The 20,000-nt window shown below is 39.1% G+C and overlaps 1 pseudogene; it reads right to left on the reverse strand.

Annotated features, from left to right (window-relative positions):
- Window positions 1–20,000, reverse strand: part of LOC123501848 — a 363,959-nt pseudogene that overhangs the window by 104,684 nt on the left and 239,275 nt on the right.

Below are 20,000 nucleotides of genomic sequence, written 5' to 3' on the forward strand. Positions count from 1 at the left end.
TCTCTTATACTTTTTTCAATCTTCTCTCCATCACCATGCAATCTTTTTACTTATTTTCTTTCCTTTCACTCCTTTTTTTCTCTTCCCTTCTCTTCTCTTACTTTCAATTCTATTCAATTCTATTCTTTCCTGTCACACTTTTTTTTTTTTAATCTTCTATCTATCACCTTGCAATCTTTTACTAATTTTCCTTTCCTTTCTTTATTTCTCTTCCCTTCCTTTCCCTTCTCTTCCCTTCCTTTACTTTCCCTTTACTTTCAATTCTTTTCAATTCTAATTCTTTCTCTTACACATTTTTCAATCTTCTGTCAATCACCATGCAATCTTTTACTCATTTGCCTTTCCTTTCATTCCTTTCTTTCCCTTTCCGTACATTCTACTCAATACTAATCTTTTAATCACACTTTTTTTTAGTCTACTCCAAGCAATCACAATTCACCTTCAGCAGACTGAGAGCACCAGTGGCGGGGTCGACGGAGAAGTAAGAGAGGGAGGAGTTATGGTGCACGCCGTCACCAGAGAGGGAGTACACCAGCCTTGCCGTGGCCCCCTGCGTCCCCGTCCACGGCTGACACCTGAAGGAGACGCAGAAAGTATGTTAATAAATGTCTTACTAATAACTGTGTCTCCTAATTAGGCTGAAGGAGAGGCGGAAGGTGGATTAATAAAACTTTCTTACTAATAAATATAAATCTTATTAATTCTACGTTGGACTGAATAAGAGGAAGATGTATTAATAACTATCTTGATATTAAATGTATATCTCACAAGGCTTCCTTCTTCCTCTCATCCCTATTCTGTCCAACTCTATAATGCAAGAGTTAACCAGCACTCTTAATCATTCATACCTTTCTCGGTAAACTCTGGAACTCCCTGCCTGCTTCTGTATTTCCATCTTCCTACGGCTTGACTCCTTTTAAGAGGGAGGTGTCAAGACATTTGTTATTGACTTTTGGCTAACTCTATTTAATATTTAAGGGAACTGGCATTTCAAGTGGGCTTTTTTTTTTAATCCTTTGTTGCCTTTAGCTGGTTTTCCCTCTTGCATAGAAAAAAAAATCGAATTTATATTTACCAGGAGAAGACGTAAGTATATTGATAAGTTTTTACAGGTAACTATATTTCCTAATTAATCTTACGCTGAAGTGAAGAAGATATATTAATAACTCTTACTATCAACTGTATAACTCCTAATTGATATTATATTTACCTGGAGAAAACATTGGTACATTGATAATTCTCTCACCAATAACTATATAACATCTAATTAATCTCATGTTCATCTGGGAAAGACATGCAAGGTGCGTTAATCCTTTCACTGTTAATGATTGTGTAACTCTTGCTAATTAACCTGCCGTGATTCCACTACACGCCTTTATAACTCCAAGTCTTGTATTGCCACATCTATCACATTCAGAGGCTTGTTTTACAGTTATACTCATATTTAACACTTGTGGTTCTTTGGTCAGTGGTTAGAGTATTGTAAAAAATAAAGAGATAAAGAAAAGTAGATATTTGCTCCTATCAAGCGGGTCTTTTTTATATATATATTTTTTTTGCCCTTGTCTGGCCCTCTTCCCTACATAGAATAAAAAATCGCTTGGTTAATTCTATCGGCTCTATAAGGAGACTGGCAATTGATCGGGGATTTTTTTCTTTATATTTTTGTTGCCCTTGGCCAGTCCTCTCTTACATAAAAAGAAAAACAAAAAATAAAAGTTGTCCAGACACACACACACACACACACACACACACACACACACACACACACACACACACACACACACACACGAGTGGATAAGATGGTATATTTATAATTTGTAGAACATAATTAATTGGAAAACTAAGGTACAAATATCGCCAAGTTCCAAATCATTATAGGAAAAATGTCATATTAAAAAGTTAAATTGTTGATGACTTTATAATTATAAGGCTAAAAAAAGTAATGTTGTAGGGAATTATATATATATATATATATATATATATATATATATATATATATATATATATATATATATATATATATATATATATTAAAAAGACTAGTAATGGAGGGAATCGCTAATAACAAATCATTATAGGAAAAGTCAGGTGGAAAAGATAAATTGTTGACTTTATAATTTTTCACGATACTGATTTTAAGGCTAAAAAAATAATTACACATAAAAACTAGTAATAAAAGATATAATTTATTTTTACTGTCATAAGGTTCCAAAAATGTTCTAATATGATTGTTACTTTTCCACCATGATTCTAGAAATGCATGAAAAAATGAGGTAAAACAAAAAAGAAATAGAAAAAAACAACAACACAGGTCATAGAAAAAAGGAGGAAAAAAAAAAAAAAGAAATCCAAACGTACTCAAATTTTTGAAGTGGATTTTTTCCCAGATGTTTTTTTTTTTTTTTTCACTGATAACTTTTGATAAAGTGCGAAAATTTCAGAGCGTGTTATTTTGGTGTGAAAACATGTGAGACAGACAGACAGACAGACAGATAGATAGATAGATAAGATACACACACACACACACACACACACACACACACACACACACACACACACACACACACACAGAAAGACAGATACACAACAAACAGATGTACCAAACCCACTACGTAGCATAAATCTTTAGCATTACTGTTGTTGTTGCTGTTGTTATAATTCTCCTTTTTAGTTCTTTAGAGTTACTGTAATTACTACTACTACTACTACTACTACTACTACTACTACTACTACTACTACTACTACTACTACTACTTCTACAACTATTACTACTACTACTTTTCTATTTAATGTTATGACGTATAGCGCCTGTAGGTCTACTTGAAGAGTATGGGAAGTGCTGTTCAGCTTCCACCCATTATCGGCGCAGGCAATTTTATCTATAGTGGTACCAATATCAGGGCTCATATCACCACCCAAGCTCATCTTTGGTGTAAGGCAATTACACTTCCACCTAGAACTTGGGCATCATGGTGACATGTAGGTATCTTTAAACCACTCAACAAATGGCAAAGTTTTAAGGCGGTACGTGGTAAGATTCTAACCTACGCATGGATGTCTGTTCGATCCCACGCTCACCACCTTATCCACTACGCCAACGCCTCCCTACTACTACTACTACTACTACTACTACTACTACTACTACTATTACTACAACAACAACAACAACAACAACAACAACTACTACTACTACTACTACTACTACTACTCCGCTTTAATTAACATTCCAAGCATGATTCACTGAAATTTCATGATAGTGATAATGATAATGATGATGATGATGATGATAGAAATAAGAGACAGTCATGCAATTAACGTGATGAATGATTGCACGAACGAACCAACACAGACACACACACACACACACACACACACACACACACACACACACACACACACACACACACACACACACACACACACACACACACACAACAAACCCATCTCATTAACAGGTAAAAAGAAAAATCACACAATTATACAAATGAACAATTAATCTTGAATTTAAACTTCTGAGAAACACTGAAGACAAATCAAAACAAGAAAAAAAAAAAAAGACTTTTCCACCGAATAAAATCATTACCTGTTGAAATAGACGAAAATCAGCTGAAATAGATGAGCACACCTGAGGTGTAAGAGAGAGAGAGAGAGAGAGAGAGAGAGAGAGAGAGAGAGAGAGAGAGAGAGAGAGAGAATATATATGGGAAAGAGCGAGGTTGGACTGGGTGAGGGTATGGTGGTGGTGGTGGTGGTGGTGGTGGTGGGGGGTACTTTTTTAATACTGATACCTGTGGAATTAATGATTGTAGAAAAATTGGAATTATTGGCGTGTCTACTTTTAATGAGGATTTGGAAACCGTTTGTCGTTTGGGGATTATAGATGAAAGAAATGACCTAGCGGGAATATAGAGAGGTAGATAAACAGATAGATAGATAGATAGATAGATAGATAGATAGATAGATAGATGGATAAATAGATAAGTAGGTAGACAGATAAGTCAGCAGATAGACAGAGAGACAGACAAACAGATAGATAGATAAATAGGTAGATATGTAAAGATTGTGAGGAAGAAAAGGAAGATAGAAAAGACAAAATACAGAAAGAAAGAAGAAAAAAAGAAGAAAGAAAAGGAAGATAGAAGAAAGACAACGAAGAAGAAAGAAAAGGAAGAAAAGGAAAAAAAAAGAAAGATAGAAGGATCAATTTAGGTTTAAAGATAAAGAAGAAAGAGAAATAACTGTGTTCAGAGAGAGAGAGAGAGAGAGAGAGAGAGAGAGAGAGAGAGAGAGAGAGAGAGAGAGAGAGAGAGAGAGAGAGAGAGAGAGAGAGAGAGAGAGACAGATAGAGAGAGAGAGAGTATATTGAGGATTAACAAATGTAGCAAAACCATACCAAATTATCAAATACAAGGAAAAAAATATACAAAAAAAAGATTAACTGGAGTCAACTTCTGCTCACTTAATTGAAACTGAGAAAAAAGTAGCCTTTGTAATTTTAAGAGGGATTATAGAAGGGCATTTGTGATTGGAGATTACGAAGGCTTGTGACTTAAGTGCTGACATACAAGGCTTGCGCAATTCAGGGTTAATCTCAATAGTTTTTCCTTTGCTTTATTAGCCACTCAAGGTGTATAACTGGCGGGGAAAGAAGGTTGATTCTTGAGATTTGTTGTATGATATTACGATTTAACAAGGTAGGCCACCGGCAAACAAAAAAAAAAAAAAAACGATGAGAAAAAAGATTAAACAAAACAGGAAAAGAAAAAATTATTGACTTATTTCCCTAAAAAAAGAAAAAAAACACGTACTTCCAAATCAAACACATAAATAAAAAAAAAGGCGATAAAGGACAAAAAAAAAAAAAACGAAATATACATCATAAATTAGAAGAAAATAAGAAATATTAACTTTTTCTACAAACAAGCCTAAAAAAAATCACGTACTTCTTAACCAAACACAGGAACAAAGGACACGAAAACACAAGACAAAGGACAAAACACGTACCATGAATAATGACTCACTTTTACAAATAACCCTAAAATTCCACGTACTTCCCAACCCATCACAGGAAAAAAAGGACATGAAGAAGGCGACGAAGGACAGAAACACGTACGCCACTTGCAAAACAGGAAACGATGTAAAAAAAAAGAAAAAACAAGAAAAGATGAAAGAAAAAGATCATTGACTTATTTCCCTGAAAAAAAAAACACGTATTTCGAAATCAAACATCTAAAAAAAAAAAAAAGCAATAAAGGACAAGGACACGAAATATACATCATAAATTAGAATTAGGGAAAAAATAAATATTGACCCATTTCTCAAAACAAACCAAAAAAACACGTACATCAAACCAAACACAGGAACAAAGGACTCAAAACACAAAATAAAGGACAGAAACACGTACCATGAATAAGAACAAGAATAAAATAAATACAGACTCACTTTTACAAATAATCGCCCCCCCCAAAAAAAAAAAAAGTACTTCCCGACCAGGCACAAGAAAAAAAGGACATGAAGAAGGCGAGGAAGGACAGAAACACGTACGCCACTTGTAAGCAGGAAGGACGGACGGACAATCACGGACACGAACACCACCATGATTAATTTCAGTGAGTCAGGATTTGGTGGCGAGGAAATATAATATAATGTAGTCAAACAGTGGTGGTGGTGGTGGTGGTGGTGGTGGTGGTGGTGGTGGTGGTGGTGGTGGTGGTGGTGGTGGTGGTCCTCTGTCACCTGTATCTTAATTAATATTCAAAAGTGTTCGCTGTAACCTAATTAAATATTCACCTGAGAGAATACAATACACCTGTACGATTCCTGTGTGTGTGTGTGTGTGTGTGTGTGTGTGTGTGTGTGTGTGTGTGTGTGTGTGTGTGTGTGTGTGTCAGAGCTAAAGGATTATCCAGCTTTCAAATCAATTTCTCATTATTTCTATGGCATGTGTGTTGCAGAGAGAGAGAGAGAGAGAGAGAGAGAGAGAGAGAGAGAGAGAGAGAGAGAGAGAGAGAGAGAGAGAGAGAGAGACAGAGTTATTATGAGGATACTGTTGACAATAACCACCACTGCACACATTCTCTCTCTCTCTCTCTCTCTCTCTCTCTCTCTCTCTCTCTCTCTCTGTCTGTCAGAACGAAATTAAGTTAAGGTAAGCATTTAATCCCCTGGTACGAAACACACACACACACACACACACACACACACACACACACACACACACACACACACACACACACACAGCTGGACGATGGAAAAAATACATTGTGAATCGCATGCTTCTTAATGATCCTTCAATTCACAGGTACTAATTACTAATGAAGGGTCCACCTGGCGCACACCTCACCCTAATTAGTCACTCAGGTAGGCAGAAAGATGCGAAAGGTCATTTATTTACGTACCAAGAGAGAGAGAGAGAGAGAGAGAGAGAGAGAGAGAGAGAGAGAGAGAGAGAGAGAGAGAGTTACTGTTCTGTTCTCGTTGGCTTTTCTCTTCCACGAATCTTTACTAATGTTATGAGAGGCGAGCGGGAGAGAACACCCCTCTCTCTCTCTCTCTCTCTCTCTCTCTCTGCGGGTAAGAGCAAATAGGAACGAAAGTTTTTACGCTTCATACTTGGATACTTGGCAGGAGGAGGAGGAGGAGGAGGAGGAGGAGGAGGAGGAGGAGGAGGAGGAGGAGGAGGAGGAGGAGGAGGAGGAACAAAAATGGAAGAACAAACAGCAGCAGACAAGTTGATCCTTACTAAACTATTTGTGATAAACTACGCAATCTAAACAGAAGTGAGAAACATTGCAGGGATGCGAGGAGGAGGAGGAGGAGGAGGAGGAGGAGGAGGAGGAGGAGGAGGAGGAGGAGGAGGAGGAGGAGGAGGAGGAGGAGGAAGAAAAGAAAAGAAAAGAAGAAGAAGAAGAAGAAGAAGAAGAAAAGAAGAAAGAAAGAAAGAAAGAAAGAAAGAAGACCACTAGAGAAGAAGAAACAAACAAACAAGAAGAACAAGAACAATAACATGAAAAGAGAAGAAAAAAGAAGATAAACAACAACAACAACAACAACAACAACAGAAGGAGAAGGAACATGAGAGAACAAGACAACAAAATGTAATACGAGGTTGAGAGAGAGAGAGAGAGAGAGAGAGAGAGAGAGAGAGAGAGAGAGAGAGAGAGAGAGAGAGAGAGAGAATAGGAGATTTGACGTGGATTTTCTTATAAGACATTCATACATATTCTACGGCAAACTGGCTGTCGGCAAACTTGAGAAGAATACAGAGGAGGAGGAGGAGGAGGAGGAGGAGGAGGAGGAGGAGGAGGAGGAGGAGGAGGAGGAGGAGGAGGCCAGTTCTTCATATTCCCTTCAAGTCTTTCTCACTGCCACACCAAATCTTACTCAATCTCAAGACATCGCTCTCCCGTTTTCTGTTGGCGCCGAGAGAGAGGGGTGATTCAGCTAAGAGAGGCGGTATGCGATCTGATTCTTACCACTCTCACTCACTTGCTCTCTCTTGCTCTTCCTGCCCTCGTATGGACAGAGTGAGAGGCGCAATTTGGGTGAGCGGGTGAGAGGAATAGTTTGTGAATAGTTGAAAGTTTGTGTTTTCTTATCTTTCGTTTGATTTTGTGGGTTTTTAAGTTTTTTATATATTTGGTTTTGTTTGTGTTTTTGTTCATTGGCTTGATAATGGTGAGAGAAATGATGTAAATAAAAACAATAACTATAATATCAAAACTCACACACACACACACACACACACACACACACACACACACACACACACACACACACACACACACATCATTATCATCGACACAACATAAACACGCACAGTTGATGAACCTGTCAGATGATTCACGTACACACACACACACACACACACACACACACACACACACACACACACACACACACACACACACACACACACACACACACACACACACACACACACACATTTCCATTTTTTGAGGACTACGAAAGTAACGTGTATGGAATATGCTATGTGTGTGTGTGTGTGTGTGTGTGTGTGTGTGTGTGACGAATGTACACAGTGCACCATCATTTCTCAAAATCCTGACTCATATTCCAGTGCAAGGTACAAAATTTCACTATCTTTCAACCTGATTCTCTCTCTCTCTCTCTCTCTCTCTCTCTCTCTCTCTCTGTTGGTTGCCACTCATATCAGCTCTTTCTACAATTCCTTTTTCCATTCCTTTTCCTTCTTCTTTCTTTTTCTTTCCATTTCTTCTCCGTTTTCTTCTTATTCTCCTTTATTCACTTCAATTCTTATCCTTTCTCCTCATTCCATTAATTCACTTTCTATTTTACTTTTAATAACCTATCAATTTTTCATGCCCAATTCTTCCCCTCCTTCTCCTTCTCCCTCTCTCTCTCTCTCTCTCTCTCTCTCTCTCTCTCTCTCTCTCTCTCTCTCTCAATATAGATGAAGTAATTCTTTATTCAGCGTCTTTCTAAAACTTCTCTTGTCAAGTTGAGGTGCAAATCTTATATTGAGTGTAAAGTTGATTTTGACGATGTTGCAAAGGGTTCAGCTGTCTGTCTGTCTGTCTGTCTGTCTGTCTTTCTAGCTGTCTGTCTGTCTGTTTAGCTCATTTTATCTTTCTCCATTTGCCAGTCTGTCTTTCTGTTTATTTATATTGTCTGTTTCTCCGTTTGTTCGTCTTTGTGTTTGTTTGTTTGTCTGTCTGTCTGTCTGTCTAGCTGTCTGTTTAGCTCTTTTCATCTTTCTTCATTTGCCTGTTTGCTGTCTTTCTATTCATTTGTTTTTGCTGTCTGTTCGTCTGTTTGTTCGCCTTTTTGTATGTCCGTCTGGCTGTCTGTTTGTTGGTTTAGCTGTCTATTCAGCTTATCTTATTTCTCTTCATTTGTTTTCTTGCTTTCTGTCTTCCTATTCATTTGTATTCCTGTCTATCTGGCTGTCTGTTTGTTTGGTTTAGCTGTCTATTCAGCTTATTTTCTATGTTTACCTTCACTTTGCCCGTTTGCTGTCTCTATTCACATTCATTTGTATTGCTGTTTTTCTGCTTGTTTGCGTGTCTACCCCTGCATTTCATCTCAGCTGTTTGTCTTAATGTTTGTCTTTCATCATCTGTCTCCTTTTCTGTCTCTCGTGGCTGTTTTAGTGGTTAATTTTTCTCTTAGTTTGTCTGACTGTTTATCTACTTCCTCGTTTAGCTTCTGTTTGTTTAATTTAGTTGTTTTCTCCCTGTCTATCTGTCTTTCTGTTAGTGTTTCTCTTCTGTCTAACTTGTCTGTCTGTCTGTCTATTCACGTCTCTACAATCCAGTTCTTTGTTTTTGTCTATCAATTTGGTTAATTTTCTATCTATCTGTCTATCTGTCTGTTTGCATGCCTGTCTGCCTATCTATTTATCTGTCACCTTCTATGTCTCTCTGTCTATTCTTATTCTTATTATCTATCTAGGTGTCTGTTCGCGTATCTATCTGTCTATCAATTTATCTGCCTCTTTCTCCGTGTGTCTGTCTATAAATCTGGCTCTCTTTCTATCTGTCTCTGCATATCTGTCTGTTTATTTATCTTTTACAATCTGTTTCTTCTTCTGTGGGTCTGTCTTCTCGCCCTGCTGCCTGCGTGGTGATCCCTCAAGCTGTCTGTCTGTTTGTCTGGTTGGCTGGCTGGCTGGCTGGCTGGCTGGCTGAATGAGTGGGTGTGGCAGTGACTGATCGAACCAATGGCTGTCTGCGCTACTGACTGACTGACTAAGTGATTTATTGCTGACTTACTAACTGGTTGACTACTGGCATGACTCACTGACTAATTGCTTGAATGGATGACCGAGTGACTAATTGGTTGACTGGATGACTGATTGATTAATTGTTTGATTGGATGACTGGGTGAGTGACTAATTACTAACTACTGGTATATGACTAAGTGACTGAGTGATAAATTTACTTACTGGTTAATTAACTACAGAAATGACTGGCTGACTTATTGATTAACTACTGAATGACTGATTGACTGACTGACTGACTGACTGACTGATTACCTGAAACAATGAATACCAAACTGAATGACTGAAACACTTAACTAAATAGACAACATGCTGACTAACTGACTGACTGACTGACTGACTGACTGACTGACAAACACGAGTAACAAATAAACAAACGAAAAAGAAAAAAAAAAAACTGACAAACTAGAAGTGATTGAACGATATGGACGATAGGGGAGAGAGAGAGAGAGAGAGAGAGAGAGAGAGAGAGAGAGAGAGAGAGAGAGAGAGAGAGAGAGAGAGAGAATATTACCAACTAGCCACATATCGAAAACCAGAATTCTTATAGATCTTGAGATGAAGTTGCGATTGACACACACACACACACACACACACACACACACACACACACACACACACACACACACACACACATAGGTCTTCATTAGTGAGTAAATTGAGACCACGTGAGTTAAAACAAGAGAGATTATTTGTGTGTGTGTGTGTGTGTGTGTGTGTGTGTGTGTGTGTGTGTGTGTGTGTGTGTGTGTGTAGCTGCGGGTGTTTAAAGCTGAGATAGATCGAGAGAGAGAGAGAGAGAGAGAGAGAGAGAGAGAGAGAGAGAGAGAGAGAGAGAGAGAGAGAGAGAGAGAGAGAGAGAGAGAGAGAGAGAGAGAGAGAGAGAGAGAGAGAGAGAGTCTGGAACCCAATGAGAGACAAACGAGTGACATGAGTGAGGAAAGAGAGGAGGAGGAGGAGGAGGAGGAGGAGGAGGAGGAGGAGGAGGAGAGGAGGAACAAGAAGAGGAGAAGTACGTCGTAAAAGGATTATGACTACAGAAGGGAAGAGAGAGAGAGAGAGAGAGAGAGAGAGAGAGAGAGAGAGAGAGAGAGAGAGAGAGAGAGAGAGAGAGAGAGAGATGATGATGAAAGGAATAAATGGCAAAGGTTCTACTAAACGCTCTTCATAAACTCTCTCTCTCTCTCTCTCTCTCTCTCTCTCTCTCTCTCTCTCTCTCTCTGACAAGCGCGTGTAATCCTAGAAGCCAAAACGCTTTAGTTCTAATCACTGCCGCCACTATCTTCCTCTTGCCGGGTTATGAGAGAGAGAGAGAGAGAGAGAGAGAGAGAGAGAGAGAGAGAGAGAGAGAGAGAGAGTAGGGAGGGTGCAAGATAACACATAATTAGCTATCTCCTTCACCATATTACTCTCTCTCTCTCTCTCTCTCTCTCTCTTTATTCCTTATTCACCACCTGATCCTAGAGAGAGAGAGAGAGAGAGAGAGAGAGAGAGAGAGAGAGAGAGAGAGAGAGGTACCTGGCCTATTAATACAAGGGTAAAAGTGACAACGGAGAGGAAGAGAGCGAATCGTACCCGGACTGAGAATTAAGAAAGTTTCCCCTTAAGACTTTGATGAGAGCCCCGTTTTCTTTGATTTTTTTCATTTTTATTTTGCTAAGGATTGAAAGGAGGTAGATTTTAATGGAAAGGGGGCAGAGAGAGAGAGAGAGAGAGAGAGAGAGAGAGAGAGAGAGAGAGAGAGAGAGAGAGAGAGAGAGAGAGAGAGAGAGACGGGTTATTGACATGTTATCATCTATTTAATCACTAACTCAATCGGTGTTCTCTCTCTCTCTCTCTCTCTCTCTCTCTCTACTTGAATAGACACAAACCTTTATTTCAACATAATTACGAAGCTCATGAATACACACGCGGTCGCACACACACACACACACACACACACACACACACACACACACACACACACACACACACACACACACACACACACACACACACACACACACACTAACAAAAAATACCACAAGTCGTTTAATTATTCATACATACTTTTAACGAGAGAGAGAGAGAGAGAGAGAGAGAGAGAGAGAGAGAGAGAGAGAGAGAGAGAGAGAGAGAGAGAGAGAGAGAGAGAGAGAGAGAGAGACGAAAACATCATTATAATTTTTAGGTTACCCTCAATATTTTTTCCACTCTCATACCAATTTTCCCTCCATCTTTCCCTCTCTCTTCCCTCCACACCAGCCACCCCCACCCATCCACCTCTCCACCCAGCCCTCCTTCCTTCCCTACCATCCATATATTAATACAAGGAAGAAAATATGAAGAGAAACCTTATCCCTTCTCGTAACACAACAATATTCGCTACCTTAAGAAGTCTTGTAAAGTCGCATAGGCAAATTTGTCCTATTTATTTTCCCTTCGTCTTGTTTTTCGACGAGTCTGGCCAATCAGGATGCATGTTTTTGTGTACGTGTCACTTGGAAATGCTTCACCTTACCTAATGTTTGCCGTATTTCATAATTCTTAGGTTAATTCGTTTAGGCAAATTTTTCACTCTTTATGTTCCCTTACTCTTGTTTTTCGACGAGTCTGGCCAATCAGGAAGCATGTTGTTGTGTACGTGTCAATTGGAAATGCTTCTTCACCTTACCTAGTCATAATGTTTCCCGTATGTCATAATTCTTGGGTTAACTTAATGTAATACGTGTCCTGTGTCGAATGATTGATACAGTTACGATTTGTTCAGACATTCAGACAAGCTGGAGGAGGAGAAGAGTTGACCCGTTTACCGTTCAGCGTTTACCGTTTACTAGTCGGGAATAAACTCACCTCCCTACATCTGTGTTTCAAAGTTACGATTATAAAAAAAAAGAAAAAGAAAAAAAAAACAGGAATTATTTGAATATTGTTTAATTCGTGGCTTTAGAAATGTTAGTTTATCTTACTGAGTCAAATTTTTTTCTGTATTTCACATTTGTTGGCTTGGTTTTATACAATTCGATTTTTATTCAAATCATTAATAGAACTACTACAATCATAATAAGGATGGGATTATTTGAATATCACTTCTTAAAGGTGTTTGGAAATGTTACTTTTCCTCACAGAGTCAAAATTTTTCCTGTATTTCATAATTGCTGAGTTGATTCTACATATTTGGGTCTGATTCAAACAATTAGCAAAACTACAGTCATAAAAAGATGGAATTATTTGAATATTGTTTCGTAAAGGTATTTGGAAATGTTACTTATCTCACATAGGCAAATTTTTCTTGTATCTGATAATTGTTGAGTTTATTTCACACAATACGAGTCCTTTCAAGTGATCAGTAAAACTACAAACACAAAAAAGATGGAATTATTTGAGTATTGTTTTGTTCGGGTCTTTGAAAACGTTACTTTACCTCACACAGTCAAAAATCTTCCTGCATTTCATATTTGTTGGCTTCATTTAATATATATGAGTCTTATTCAAACAATTAACAAAACTATAGTCATAGAAAAAATGGAATGATTTAAATACTGTTTTGTAAAAGTGCTTGGAAATGTTACTTATCTACATAGGCAAATTTTTCTTGTATTTGATAACTGCTGGATTTATTTTATGCAATGGGAGTCCTGTTTAAACAATGACAAAACTACAATCACTAAAAAAGATGAAATTATTTGAATACTGCTTTGTTGGAGTCTTTGGAAACGAAACTTCATCTCACGAGGTCAATTTTTTTCTGTATTTCATAATTGTTGGCATCATTATGTACAGTACGAGTCATATTCAAACACCAGCAAAACTATAATCATAAATAAAGGATGGGATTATTTGAATACTGTTTTGTTCGCGTCTTTGGAAATGTTACAATTTATTTTACACAATTCTAGTCCTATTTACACCATTAATAGTTGCAATCATTAGAGAAGAAAGAAAGAAAAAACTGGAATTATTTAAGTATAGTTTCAGTAAGTGTTTTTGCGAATCTTACTTCTTCTCATCTTGTCAAAATTTCTCCCACATTTCATAATTCTTAGGGTTCAGTTTATAGAATACAGTTCCTATTTACATCATCATTAAAATCACCACTATCAAAACAAAGATGGGATCATTTGAATACAGTAAACTACATTTCTGACTGCCATCTAGTACATTTTTTTTTCCAATTACTTATTTCTGCGAGACATCCTTACTTGTTCAACAGCCACATCTGACTTTCATACTAGATAAAACTTGCAAAAAAGACTTCGTTTCACTCGCGTTCTTTCTTGCAAATGCTTATAAAGTTTTCATGTTTTACTCATCAGTTCTTGCAGTGGGAGTGTTAACTAAGTGTGTATCTATTTATAATCACCTTACATCAGACACCGCTCAATAATTAGTGGTTCTTATCAATTCTATCAACTCCAGTTCCTTATTAAGTTACACCAACGATTAATATGAAACAAGTCAGTTAAATTACATGTCCTCACATTTTCGCACCCAATCATTTAATCACCTTGAGACTTTTTGCAATTCACGCCTTAATCCTTGATGAAGTTGTGCAGGTGACTAACTGACTTATGGCGCCACATCAACAATTGTGTTAGATTTAAGTCACGCTAAACTCATGCTACGTGGGAACGCCTCCTTTCCATAGTTGTCTTTCAAGTCCTTCAGTACTGGGACACATTTCTACCTTGAGATTTGTGTACGATTAGACCATTTTATTGACATGAGGAAGGGTCTAGAGAGGTCAGAAGATTAATGGCCACAGTCTTCACTATTTTGATCCCACATAAGTTTGTGAAGTTGTACAAAATCACTAAATAGTAAGCAGAACAAATATGGAAACGCGTCATGGTACTGAAGGGATTAATATTCATGGTGGTTATCACTGTTATCACCATTACAATTATTTTTATTACCCCTCGAACAATTTAACATTATTTCATCCAAGAGAGTGTTCGTAGTGGTTAATAAGTTAGTGTTACCGTGAAGGGGAGGTCGGTAAGTGACAACAGGTAAAACAGTCTGGAAATTCACCGCTTTTGACTTCTAATTCTGCACAGGTCTTCAGTTCTCGCCAGGAGTGATTTTGTTGACCCGTTTACCGTTTACTGTTTACCGTTTACGTCAGCCTTTCTTTCCCTTCATGAATCTGTAAAATCGCTGGCGTAAAGATTAAGGAGAGAAAGGAGGGAAGATTGGAAGAGGGGGAAGAAGAGGGAAAGAAGAGGGATTAAGAAGGAGGAGAGAAGTTGATAATTTCTTTTTTTACGCTACAAAACTATTTCTAGAAGATCACCACAACAAAACGTGACTTGAAATTTGAATGTTAAAGGAAAACTATAAAGTCTGAGAGTGAAAGGGTTAACAGGTGGCATTCATTATTACTTTCATTGTGGCATTCATAATTACTTTCATTTACTATCTTCATCTCACATTTCATTTCGTTCCGTTCCAACCCTTTCATTATCAGTGCTATCATTGGCGTTCATTATTACTTTTATCTCTATCTTCATCTCAGCATTTTATTTCGCTCCCTTCCAACCCTTTCATTGTCAGTATTATCATTGTCTTTTCAGGAACACACCAGACCACACCAGCACATCTTAGGGTCGTATTTAGAAACATTTTAGTCTCTCACCACGACTATTTTCTAAGGCCACAGAGATGACTGTTCGGGTTCTGAAGAGAGTATTTCATTTTCATAACGCGGAAATCACGTTAATTTGTCACTACAGCCATTAAAACACCAAGAAAAACCCGTCAAGTAATACCTTCTGGAATAGTGAAGGTGAGGTGCGGAAGTGTTTCAGAGTATGAGACTTTGGCTTATATTTTCAAACTCTTCTGTGCTTCACTTCCACTATTTCAAAAGGCTTAATCTAAATTGACGCGAGATTTTATAGGTGTTTTTACTGTTCTAGCAGCAAAGTGACAAGGTTTCTACATTATTCTGGAGAAACACTCTTGAAAACCCCGCTAATCATCTCTGTGGCCTTGGAAATAGTCGTGGTGAGGCGTTTCAAACACTTTTTTGTGCTTCACCTCCACTATTTCAAAAGGCTTAATCTAAATTGACACGAGATTTTAAAGGTGTTTTTACTGTTCTAGAGGCAGAGTGACAAGGTTTCTACATTATTCTGGAGTCCCGCTAATCATTTCCTGGAAAATAATCACGGTGATAGAACAAAGCGTTTCTGAATACGGACCTTACATTAGAGAATACTGCTACAGATCAAAACACAAGAATAGTAAAGCAGTGGCGCGAGTCAGTAAGAGGAGGTAAACACTCTGAAAACACCTCTAATTATGATCCCTCTTCACTATCATCATTATCTTCATTACCTCGTTCAGTTTTGCTCCATACAACTCAATCAAAGAATAACAAAAGCCAGATTCTGAATGTTCATGATCCCTCTTCATTAGTGCATTTATCTTCTCAAATTTTACTTCATTCAACTAGAAAAAAATAAACAAATAAGGAAAAAAATAATTACTCAGTATTCACCTTACCTTACCTTACCTCCAAAATTCACCACATATTAACTAGCAAATCTGACCAAACCAAACCAAACCTAACCTAACCTAACCTAACCTAACCTAACCAAACATGAACCACAAAAACACCATAAAAGCAAGGGTTGGCAGGAGGCAGAGCATAAACACACTCGATTACACACTCCATTACCCTCTACAGTTTTACTCTAACTAACTGAAAAGATGAATAAACAAACTCGATGTTCACTTTATTTTACCACTCAAATTCATGACACATTAATGAAAAAGAAACAGAAGAAAAGAATCATCATTTAACATAAGTCTTTGGTGCATTATGGAACTCCCTGCCTGCTTCTGTGTTTCCATCTTCCTGTGACCTGAACACATTTAAGAGGGAGGAAAGTTACAAGACATTTATCCTATTTTGTCTACCTGTGTAATGTAAGTTAACTAGTACTCTCAATCATTCGTCTCTTTCTCTGGTACACTCTGGAACTCCCTGCCTGCTTCTGTATTTCCCTCTTCCTGTGATCTAAACTCATTTAAGAGAGAGGAGAGTTACAAGATCCTATTTTGTCCACCTCTGTAATGCAAGTTAACTAGTACTCTCAATCATTCGTCTCTTTCTCTGGTACACTCTGGAACTCCCTGCCTGCTTCTGCATTTCCCTCTTCCTGTTACCTGAACTCATTTAAGAGGACAGAGGGAGGTTTCAAGACATTTATACCTTAATTTTGACTAACCCTCTCTCATCTTTTCGGGGACTAGCATCTAAGTGGGGCCTTTATCTTACTCCTGTTGCCCTTGACCAGTTTTCCCACCTTACATATAAAAAGCTAAAACAAGAAGAAGAAGAACAGCAGCAATATGAAAGCAAGGGTTAGCAAGAGGTGACATAAACACAGCCGAATTATGTGATCCAGGAGAGGGCACCGCTTGTCACACGAATCACAACACTGAATGAGAGAGAGAGAGAGAGATAAGTAGGCGGAGGATGGCTGAGGATAGCATGTCAGTGTGTAGTAAGCGTGTTACGAAGCACTGGGAGGAAGTTACCTTGCTGTTAGCGTGGCTGTGACTGAGAGAGTGAGAGAAAGGGAGAGAAAGGGAGAAGCGTGTGTGAGGTGCTTAAGATGGAGACAACCTGAGGGAGTGACCTACAGACATGAGGGGAGCGAGGAGAGAGATGAGAGGGAGACAAAGGTTAGGGTTAAGGAGAGAGAGAGAGAGAGAGAGAGAAGGGGAAGTTGAAGGGATGAGAGGCTGAAGGAGGGCGCATGGCATGAGTGTGGGAAGCGAGTGAGAGGTTAAGGGAGAGGTGAGCGGTAAGATGGTGTAATGAATCAGAGAGAGAGAGAGAGAGAGAGAGAGAGAGAGAGAGAGAGAGAGAGAGAGAGAGAGAGAGAGAGAGAGAGAGAGAGAGAGAGAGAGAGAGAGAGAGAGAGAGAGAGAGAGAGAGAGAGAGAGAGAGAGAGAGAGAGAGAGAGAGAGAGAGAGAGAGAGAGAGAGAGAGAGAGAGAGAGAGAGAGAGAGAGAGAGAGAGCTCAACAGGAAACTCTACAGCCGCCATTACACTTTTTAATGAGACTTTACTCATAAGCATTATTTACTGGCTTGGTTTTTGAGGCTGCTCTTCCCCACTCAGACGCGGCAGGAAGACCAGAGAGAGAGAGAGAGAGAGAGAGAGAGAGAGAGAGAGAGAGAGAGAGAGAGAGAGAGAGAGAGAGAGAGAGCAGACGAAAAAATAGAGCTGGGGATCCACAAACTGTACCAACAATCCTAGCGGTGGGTTGGTTTCTGGTCCAATCTAAGTTTGTGGGACGGCAGGAAGTGTAAACACGATAAGAAGGGACCGTCTCGCGTGAGTGGCGGCAGCAGCTTCAAGACTCCTCGATATTCCAGGCGTCTGAGGCAGTGCGAGACTTCCACCCCCGCGGCGCCAAGACCAGCACGTTGGCCCGTCCTTAGCAGGTGGTGGTCGCTTGAGAATATCTATTGAGGCTCCATATTCAGCGCGAGGATAATCTTGGGCAGCTGGCGGTCGTTTCATAACACGAGCCCCGGCCGAGGGACAATCTCATTATGACAACAAGTCAACTCAAGGACGGTGTTGCGTTGTGTTGCCTGTGTTACTCTCTCTCTCTCTCTCTCTCTCTCTCTCTCTCTTGTGTTTTCTCTCTCCTCTTGTGTCTCCCGCTCTCGCTCTCTCTCTTTCCGCCCCCGCCCCACAAATGACAGCTCTTGTAAACGGGTCCTTATCTCGCCTCGACAGCCTCGTTTCCTTGAGGTACGAGAGGCGTAGCGGATTAAAAAGAGAAGTGTCTAGCCGGGTGAAAAGTGCCCTGCCGCCTCTTCACTCATGCACCGTGTTATTGAAGCCGTGAATGCTCTAACTAGAAGCGAAGTGGGTTAAAAGACGCCCAAACTCACGTACAGGCAAAGACAAGAGCTTGGATTGTCACTCTTTCTTTCTCCGTCTAGGACAGTTTGGCAGAGATGGTGAATGCAAGGAAGAGGAGGCAGAGGCGGAGGAGGAAGCATAAGCTGTTAAAAAGTTAGCTGAAGTTGTCTAAGGCACAGAGTTAGGTAGAAATAAATGTGCAGTGGGGTAAAATGTGCCGCACCTTCCACCACACTCCAGACCATTTGGCAAAGATGGCAATGCTGGGAAACATAAATTAATGGAAAACGTGAAAGTACTTGAAAATCGTCTCAAATATAGGTAGGTGGAAATAAATGTCTTGCCAGGTTAAAAAAGACATTTGTCTCCTGTGTCTGTCATTCAGGTAATCTTACACCTGTGACGTGAAGGGAATAGTGTGCTTCAATAGTCTGCCAATCAGGTACATCTTTCGACACCTGTGCATTGAGAGAGAGAGTTTATTTATTCAGCGACAGCCTGGAGGAAAGGATTTCGCGCTATTCTGTTTCTATGATATGCTGGGAAATAAATTGTATACGTATAAGTTTGAATGACATGATCTGGATACTGTGTGTGTGTGTGTGTGTGTGTGTGTGTGTGTGTGTGTGTGTGTGTGTGTGTGTGTGTGTGTGTGTGTCACTTCTCTTTTATTCCCTCCTATTTTTCCTTTCTATTCTCCATTTTTTCCCTTTTATCACTCCATTTCCCATTATTTATCTACCTCAACTCACATTTCCTTCCATGATATTCTTTTCCCTCTTCCTTATCTCCCTCGGTCATCTTTCCTCTCCCTCTCGTCATTCACTTATCGCTGCACTTACTCCCGCTGTTTATAGTGTCCTTGATTCCTGACTCACAAAGACCTTACCGGCAGTTCTGAAGGGGCCTGACTCACCATCGTCCACCGCGGCGCCTGTGTTCCAAAGAGCGTTTAAATCCTAACTTTGCCTTCCAGTAAACTTGGCCCAAATACAGAGAACTCTCCTTAACTTCCCTCAAATGAAGCAAAACTTAAGGCAAAACGCACGCAACTTTGCGAAAACTCAGCTCACCGTAATATTCTTCAAGAGGGTAAAGGACATTTTTTTTATCCTATTGTGTTATCATTTTTGCTGCTGCTATTAATGTTGCTGCTGCTGTTACTGCTACTACTACTACTACTACTACTACTACTACTACTACTACTACTACTACTACTACTTCTACTACTACTAAATGATCTGTGAAACTACTGCTTTTACTGCCACTGATTTAATACCTGAAACTATTTTACTACTACTACTACTACTACTACTACTACTACTACTACTACTACTACTACTTATACTACTGCTACTA

The sequence above is a fragment of the Portunus trituberculatus genome, chromosome 10, assembly GCF_017591435.1.
Source record: "Portunus trituberculatus isolate SZX2019 chromosome 10, ASM1759143v1, whole genome shotgun sequence".
NCBI classification, from domain to species: Eukaryota; Metazoa; Arthropoda; class Malacostraca; order Decapoda; family Portunidae; genus Portunus; species Portunus trituberculatus.